At 34.6% G+C, this 9,760-nt stretch overlaps 1 protein-coding gene across 1 annotated transcript in view; it reads left to right on the top strand.

Moving 5' to 3' along the window:
• The window catches only part of LOC131791961 (tetratricopeptide repeat protein 28), a 166,647-nt gene that overhangs the window by 131,654 nt on the left and 25,233 nt on the right, over positions 1-9,760 (top strand). The gene's annotated exons all lie outside the window — the stretch shown is intronic.

Here is a 9,760-nt window from a genome sequence, read left to right as displayed (position 1 = left end):
GCTTACTTAGAATATTCCTGTATACTGTTTTCATCGGCAGGTGTATAGGTTGACTGTTGATATCAAACAAGTAGTTGAATGATTGCTCATGTTTATTTTAGAATGCAAGTAACTATTTTATTAAAGGAAGTGCTTCGACTTCAGCATTGGCTTTTAAGTATAAACGCGGGGAATTATTGAATTGGTGAATTGGAGTAGTTTAGAGATTTGCTTTTGGTATGGTTTTAGGGTACACGGAAATGACCTACTTCAAATTCATATGCATATGCTAGAACTGATTTGTTTTTAAAGTACAATCTTCCCTTTTTAGACGTACTTTTAATTAAGAAGCCGAGTCATTGTTTTTGATATTCACTCATTTGACCTAATACCAGTCTTTCACAGGCTATTTCTTCCTGGAATTTTTATAATCACTGATTTAGTACCACGATCTTAAGTTTTGTGTTTTTTTTTTTTTGCTACTTTAACTCAAGCCATGCCAAACCAATGTTTACAGCTAATAATAATTGTGCCTATTGTTTTACAGCTTGTGAAATGTTATTCCATCAGTGTGACTGGAATCACTAGCTAGTTTCCTGTTAATTCATGGAAAGTAGGCATTACCATCAGTTGCCCCATCTCCAAATACGAACTGTTTACTCTTGTTGTAAATTATTGTTACGCAACTACCTTTAAACAGTGTTTCTGTAAACATATCAATGTTACAGTTACATGAATTTCCTTAAAGTTGTACCTAGTAATGTTTATATTGCTCACGTTCGTTTATTTTGGCCTGGAGACCCGCGAAGGACAGCGAACCTTTTAACATGAAAAAGATTTTGACGATGTTTATTTGATGTTAGGTCTTTATGCTGATCATCTCTTTGGACAAGCGCAGTTTGGTTACAACCTGCTGTGCAAGGCACTACGTAAGCATAAATTAATAACGGGTGATAGTTTGATGACCGACTACCAATCTCCTGTCAGTTCTAGCTTGGTCACCTTAAAAGAACGTGAGCAACATTCTCGTAGGCAGTGGAGCAGTTATCAGCTGAACAGTTGAGTTGTCAAGTTAAGCCTAACAAGTTGTATTACAATCCAAGCCATTAAACAAGTGTGAGTTTAAAGTTGCAGTTTACGTTGTTTGGTAGTTCAGATAGTCCCAAACCAAAAGACTTCTTACAGTTGGCCATATATTTTCCCCAAAAGGACGTTCGGTGCTAATAAACGTTGAATAATTAACAACTTTTCAGGTGGGTGTCGATGGCTAGTGGAGGATATTTACCGTATGCACCCTCTGATTGGCTACTCAAATGCCGTACAGCCTTTGCTATCTACCTCCGAGCAACTTGCACTGGATTTGCCCACGAACATATTGTAATCGTTGCAGGAATAAATATCAACCACTAGCCACCTCCACTTTGGTGAAGAGTTGTTAGACGTTTGAAGTTTAATTCCCTGAAGTGCTTTGGATTGGATGAAGAAAGACAACAACCAAAATAATCAAAAAGTTTTTTCAAGAAAGGGTATCCCTACAATTCTTTTTCTGAGCACTGCGCTTATTAATCACATCCCTGACAAATTACTTTATAGGCAAGTTATTTGAAACCTGGAATGAAAGAGTAATATCGAAGGCATTTGAGGTTTGGTTTGTTACTTTATTTCTAATTGAGCAAACATAATACTCCTGATTGGCAAAGGTTTTTTCTCTTGGTAAAATAGTGATCATATGTAGTGGCTGCTTGAAATGAATTCTTCAGGAAAACATTCGTCTTCAGATACTTTTTATTTATGTTCATGCTCGAATTAAAAAGATAAAAAAAGAAAAAGTCAAATGATCAGCAAAAATGGATGGGCAAGTTAGATATGTCTGTGATGACAGCTTATCAAATGATCACAGTGTAATAAAGGTGTGAAAGTGTCACCAGAGATCAGCTGCATATCAGCTGTTAAAGCACTATGGCAGTGTGATCTGCTGTAATATTTGTGTTAGATCCAAGGAGCTCTATTCAAAGCGATGTTCAGAGTGAAGCCTGAAAAGAGATGTTTAGAACACAACCATATATTTTATTTTTCTTCCAGCCCTCTAAGAATTAGTGGGAAAATATATACAGCAGTATGTTTGGTACTGCACTTTGGGACTTCAGAAAGTAACCTAATCTATTCAAGCATTCTCTTCCACTGAGTCGAAATTTGGCAATGGACATTCTTTTGCCCTTCGTGTGATTACTGAAAACAAAAATACACAAAGATTCAAAGTAATAAATTAAAAGCACAATTGGGACTGTGATGCTCTCTAACCTCAAAGTGTGTATTTTTGTTTTCGTTTCTATTTTTCATTTAACATTTTCAAACCAAAATCAAGACCCAGGTCTTGCTGTTAAACCTTAGTGATATTAGATTAATTAAGGCTCGATCAAAATTATACATTGTGCTGTCCATGACAAGAAAAAGATTACCATGTTCAAATTTGTCTCAGCTGGTCTCCTTTAATAGCTAACTACATGGTGCGGCCTTTTCACTCCCAGGATCAGAGGGCTAACTGATCGCTCAACTGACAACCCTACAGTTTTTTTCTTTAGTAGTGCTGAGAATATGCTAAAGATTGTTTTAATGCTCAACCAAAAATCATTGTCAAGTTGTCTTTTTAAAGCCATGCTCAACTATTGCCAATATCAAGAAGCTCAAACAGAGCAAGTATTGTTTGTTTCTTTGGACTGGAATAACCCTCAAGATTTTGGAGAATCAGAACTACTAGTGTACAAAAATTTGGAGCCTGACAGAGCCTGAGTACCACCTGATTACTGTTCTTAGAGTCAGAGACTTTCTGACAGCAGATGAAAGGTAACACATCAATCTTACCTTTTTTCATTTCTTTCAAGAAAATAAAACAAGTGCTGTGGGAGGTAAAGCCTTAATTTGAAGGAGAGTTACTTCCAAAATTATTTCATTTAAGTTGATTGTCATATTTCCAACAATCTGGCGATGAAAAGACTGCCTTACACCTCATGAGATAGTTGGCATAAAAGTGTTATGAATTGTTCATGATAAGGATTGATTTATTTTCTTTCATTTATGAGTAAGACATAGCAGGATAAAACAATAGAGCAGTGTACTTTTGTGCAGGAAGCCTCCCCTCATTAATCCTTTGGCCCCTAAGAGTGACTAGCATCTAACTTCTCCTTACTATAATGATCACTCCTGAGTCAAACATGAAAGTCATGAGAATAGAACAGATGATCACCAACTAGAGCAGCTCTTGACTGTTAAACAAATTCTCCATGTCAGCCTCTTTAGAAATGTATGGAGAACAGTATGGAGAATATGCATACTGATATTAAGGTGTAAAGACTTCCATGTAACTAGCGCTTACTAATCCTTGCCAAATAAAACAAAGTTAAGTAAGTCACCTTTGTGAATATTGTTAAATTATGAAACAACTTTGATATCTTTCCTTCCCCAGCTTGGAAGAAAACAGAAAAATTTCAATTTTTTACACTCAATTACTGTTAATGTCAGACTAAAAGTTATGGACATCAGAAAAGGTCAAGGAATGTTATGTTACACTTTCTAAAAAGAAAGCATATTGATACAAGACATAATAATAGCAAGGGGATCAATTTGTGTTGTTATTTGGCCTCCATTGTTAGATAGTTATGTAATAAAATTGAAATAAACAATTGTGAAATTATGGCATTTTTTCTTTTGGAGGTCAAGAGAATAAGAAACGCCCGGTGAGGATATTTTTTTAACATTTATCAATTTACTTATCAACAAATAATTCTTGAAAGATTAATTCAAGTCTTAAAACTTCCATTTCAAATGAATACTCACACATACTCTTGAATAATCTTTGACAAGGCACTTAACCACTTACTTAGAATTACTTTATTAAGATTTTTGTATCCACAGGTTACTAAAAAACTTGTTTACACAATAAAAGTGGGAACATTTCAATTTATTCTCAAATATGGTCTACATTTAAACCAAGAAGGTGAGTGCTAGTTTTACAACAGAATGTTAACTTACTTAAACCAGAACTGTAAAACTTGATTAAGATTTAAACATTTGTAAAATTACATATGCATAATAAATAATATACTATTCAATAAATAATTACTCTGCAACCACAAGACAAAAATATAATTTACATGATCAGTTTAGAAAAAATGTTTTTCACAACACATCTGTTCCTTGATCTTTCAATAAAATACCTTTTTTTAAACACTGACAACTACACGAGTTTCCTGTTGATATTGCAGATGGCGAAGATTTGCATGTACCCTGAAGACCACCTCCTTCAACTGGAGATTTGGTTAAGTGCCAACTGGAAAATTATATATTCTTTTCTTCCATAATGCTATGATTCCACGAAATGTCATGCATCTGTAAACAATTACCAGTAAGTCTATCCTCTCTTTAAGACATTGGAAAAGTGACACCACAGCCTCCTTTAAACACAATTTCACTGTTAAGCTCTGTGCAGTGAAGTTGTGTTAGGTTGGCACACTGTTTTCCTTTTAATTACCACTAATTTAAAAAGAATACCTTTTTTTCAAATTGACAACTCTTAGATAATGTTTACTGTTTATACAAAACATGAAGAAGATCTACCTGAAGGACCACCCCACACAGGCAGTGATTTGGGTAAATGTCAACTGTAAAGTAATATTTTCTTTTCTTCTATAATGCTATGATTCCACAAAATGTTGCACCTGTAAACAGTGAATAGTCACTCCCCTCTGTACCAAGTTGCAAAAGTGACACCATACCTTCCTGAAGTACAATTTTCCTGTTAAATTCTTAGCAATACAAAATGATATTTTCCTTCGGCCATTTCCAATAAAGCAGGTGTTCATAATTTTGCAATGTTACCATCACTTGGTTCAGTGTTGTCACTTCAACAAAATGTTTTCTTACTAATTCAATAAGAGAATTTGTGCAGTATTTTTAACAAACTTGTTCAAACCAAGTATTCTTTTCTCATAAAATAGATGCTGACAAGAAAAATAATAAAAAAAGAAGGGGTGGAAGAAATGAAATAGTAAAGTAAAGTAAGTTGTAACCTAACAACAGCTGCCATTACAACAAACTTGGCTAACATTTGCTTTAAATGTCATTTTTCACAATATTAAGAAAATCTTAAATTTGTCATGCTCGTGCAAACTAAATGACATTGTTCAAGCACTTTCCATGGTATGATGTATTCATTTAAGACATACTAAGTGTGTTTCTTAACTGTGAAAATACATTGTTCGTGTAATTAGAGCCACAAATGACAGCATCATGGCAGTGGCCAGGGCAGTGAACATGGTGGCCATGTCCACTACGTCACCATAACTTTTAACTAAAAATATGAAAATGAAATCAACTGTCTCTCATTCATTTTATAAAATTAATGTCATTGTAACAGATGAATTCAGCTATAACTGCAAATAATAACTTCTTACAAAGCCTGAGGGCCATACAAGAGAACACTTTCCTGATGCCCTTCCAAAAATAACTGATGGCCAATATTCCTCAGTAGAACTTGAGCAAGCAAAGTTAGCAAGTGATTCATTATATTGCACTTGGACTGAACCCTTTTAATTCTAAGTTTGATACCTTTCAAAACAAAAATACATGGGTTGTGATCGTTTCAGTGGATACGGTCTGCATGGAAAATTACTGAACAAGTAAGAACCAAATCAGTGCTGGTGTTTACCTCAAGACTTCCTTGCCATAATAGTAATGCGAATTAAAGTTAATCTTTCTAACTGTGGTGGACATTCCACCACATAGGCTGAATAATGCATCGGTGCCACTGACTTGTAGGGTAGCGTTTGTATTACATTGTACTGCGCAACAGCACCCCTCAAACCAGCTATCTCAGTTTCCACAATCACTTTGTTCCTTATTGAATTGTTGGAAGCCCTACAGCGAAAACATGGAACGATTACTCAAAGACAAGTAAGGACTTGCAAGAAAAAATTTACCCTACGAAAGGCTAGCTCAAGATTTCCATTACAAAATAGAACTTTCACGGCTACTGGTAGGAGAAGTACAAAAGGTTTGCGCTTCACATGGAAAAAATTTAAGTGAAGAATACGTTAATCACGAACTTGGAGCTTTACGATCGCAAGGGCATTCTGGGAAAGCTACACGCAAGCTCTGATTGGAGCAATAAAGAGGTGTGACGGAGGTGTGTCCATAACCATGGTTACGAAATTGAACTTTCCAACATGGCAGAATACTGCAGGAGGGAAAATAGTTACTCGTGTATTTGCTTCCCCTGCAACTGATGGATAAACATATAATGCGGATATATTGTAAGAGCATCACATGAACAAACAGTTCTATCTCTGAAACGAAATTTATTGGCACCACAACGGTAAGTTAATAAAATATTCACAATTCTTTACCAAGTATTAAGCCATCTAAACCAGGTTGCAAAATTTGAGACCTACTTCTCTTCCAAGTTTCTCAAAGCAAAGGAATGTTGATATATGTTGTTTTAGGAAATATTGAAGTCACCCCATGACAGTCAAGCTGTGAATGGTGTATACATTTATCCTTCTACACAGAGCAAGAATGAAAACCAAGGGCAAGGAGTTAGTTGAGATTAGCGATATATGCGACGAATTTTCCAGTTGCAGTCAATATCAATATCTGCTGGAACAACACAATTCAAACTTTATTGAGGCTAAAATAGAAAAAAAACTTTATTTTATTATATCGATCAAAAGGTACACAGTTTATAGGTCATGAATGAGAGTTAACAAAATAAGTGCATTGGTTCTAAAACCCTTCATATATAGTGAAAGCCTAAAACTTACTGAAATACAATGAGGTTGCTGTCGCATATGTAATCAGAATACACTATGATAAAATGATTAAGAGATTGCTAATGCAGGACTTGCTTTATGAAATGCCTGATACCAAAACCCAAAAAACACCCTGGGATAAAAATTGGGCACGTATTCCCCAACCAAATGCAGCAGCTCAAACTCTGGGGGTCAGAGGAGTAAATTACTGAGTAAAATTGTGATCAGTACATTTTCAAAGATTTAGTATTAAGCTAAATACAGTACAACCATTGATTCTTGCAAAAAAATCTTTTACAACAACCGCACAATAATTACTGCTCCAATACATATATGTTATCGCTGACTGTAACCAATAAATCTAAACAGACTTTGTAAAGACATATTTTGCTAACTTCCATTTTGTTGTCTCAAAGTAACACTGATAAGAAGATCTCAAGTATTTCAAACCACTCGATAATTCAATAACGTTTATATCTGATATATTGGTTTACTAATGCCTGAGTAACAGATAATGATATTATCATTTTTAATGGGAGAAGAGAGGGGAAGGGGGTCAACCATAAGAAAGCTTGAACGTATCTATGGATTGTTTTTTAAGTAAATTTCATTATGGATATTACAGTAATAACATGCATTAAATTAAATTATTAAAGCTGACTTTCCGTGCTCATATAGAGTGACAGATGATGGGAAACTAAATGGAATCAATGTTGTTAAATTGAAGAAATTTACAAAGTTTCAGTGCAAAATATAGATTTCATTACAATCCATCATTACCTGAAACTACTTCAAAAATTATGTAAGATGAAAGTGGTGAGTTGTTAATGTCAGCCAAACTTTTGAAACAATGTTCCCTTCAAACAGGTATCACTAGGATTTGGAAATATAAAATGATTATAGGCATGCCCACATTTGTTCATAAAAATTACCCTTTACAAAAACATTTACTACTACACTAAAACAATCACAATTAATAGTGTCTTAAAAATTTTTTCTTAACGTACTAGTTAATGTTATTGTAGGATCATCATTTGACACTGATCCATTACCTAGAGGAGGAATTTGGATTCAGCAAGATAAGCAAATGGAATAATTTAGGAAAGAACAATGCAGCACTAAATTTTAGTCTTTGAGGAATTGTTATCAGACTGTAAAAATGTATTAAACTTAACAACTCATAATTTTTTCTTACTTTTTCATTACTCAAATACATTTTCATGGATACAGAATGAATGTTTTTGGACACTGCACCACTACTTCCACTACCAGTGTATGCCATACTAATAATACATAATCATCTGATATCTTGGTTTTTTTTCTTCGTTCAAGTAGACAGTTAACACTTAATGCAGCTAGTATACCATGGATATATCAAATCCTTCTTTTTTTTTCATTCCTAATGCACTAAGTGGTTAGAATCCATTCCAAAGTGTCTTGTTGCATCTTTACTTAAGTTTGTACATTTGAGCATATACCTGCCAGTATTGCCAACACCATGCTTCATTTTTGGAAAATCATTGTCTTTGGCTGGCTATGTGTGTGTGTCTAAACAATCAAATTGTTGTATTAAAGGCATCATCCACATAAAAAACAATACAATGTATGGAAATATGAGGTCATACAGAATTTACTTTCAATTGAGGAAAAATTCATGTCATAAGTATTGTTCAGTGTGGCACCCTTGCATTCATGCTCATTTAGAGTAATATTCTAACTAACTATAATTAAACCATAAATTACAATCAAACTTTCCTTGAAATACTGTGAATTTTCTTGATACATCACATTGTTTGAAATGTAAATGACACAGATGATAAGTCATGAAATCGAGATTACCGATTCCATAATATATAATCTGTGTGGTTTGTGTGACTGATGGAGTCTTTGTCACATCTCAAAAGATGGATCAGTCCATGATTTGGAGAAGGTGATATAAAAGGGAACATTAATTGATTCCTGTGATTCCAAAAATATCAATTTAAAGGCTTTTGAGAAATAAAAATGAATAGTTTTCATCCTGTTTGTTCATATAGTACCTTGTGACGAGGACATGTTAACTTTTGGCAATAAGTATGAATATTTTTATATTGACTTTTTTCCTTGTTCCTGCAGACATGCTTTAGAATAAAGTTTGTACTGAAATTTATTCCTCGTCGAGTTGCTTAAATCAAAATCATATTCAAAAAACAAATTTCAGAAAGCAAACGATACTCCAATGCTTCTTTAAAACTGGTCAAAACCATTATCAACCAAGTGATTTTTACTGAACAGCAGTCAGTTACCATTCAAGGAGAAGTAGTGTCCAGAAAATCACTCTTTTTACTTTGCACCAACAAAAATTTAATACAAAGATAGAATACTCACTACAGTTTCAGCCTCCTAAGCACTTCCTATAAACCACATCAAATCCTCGCCCTAAAATATTGCGTGACGTCATCGAGCTCAACTTTGACGGGGAAACAAACATGGCTGCTGTTAAGAACCGTATCGTTTCAAGGCAGAACTAGCCCGCAGAGCGAGTGCTCACTCATTTTTTTAACGAAAATTACAGCCGCCATCTTGATTTGTATGGCAACGGAAGGCTGGGGAGAGAGTAAAATTTGTACCATGGGGGCGGGTGACAGTCAAAAATAAGGAGTGGAGTGGGGCTGGGAGAACTACTTTGACTCCAAATCAAACATGGCCTGTCGGAGTTTTGCAGATCACGAAGAGTCTTTAATCGTTAGCTTAAATCGGGCTGTTTTGTTAACAGCACCTATACGCTTAGAAATATATAATTATATTTGCACTGATATTTATCTAACAATCACGAATGCACAAGGCATCCCAAGAAAGAAAGAGAGGGTTATACATCTCAGCTTTGTGATCTGTATTCCATAATGTGCAGCAGTATCATTTTACTTAAACATGTACTCTCAAACCAACTCTTACACTCTCAAATGAGTCAGCTTTAATCAGAATTAATCAGGTTCATC

This window comes from Pocillopora verrucosa, chromosome 5, assembly GCF_036669915.1.
Source record: "Pocillopora verrucosa isolate sample1 chromosome 5, ASM3666991v2, whole genome shotgun sequence".
Lineage (NCBI taxonomy): Eukaryota > Metazoa > Cnidaria > Anthozoa > Scleractinia > Pocilloporidae > Pocillopora > Pocillopora verrucosa.
The sequence above is the reverse complement of the archived record's forward strand: the minus strand, read 5'-3'. Positions and strand labels throughout refer to the sequence as shown.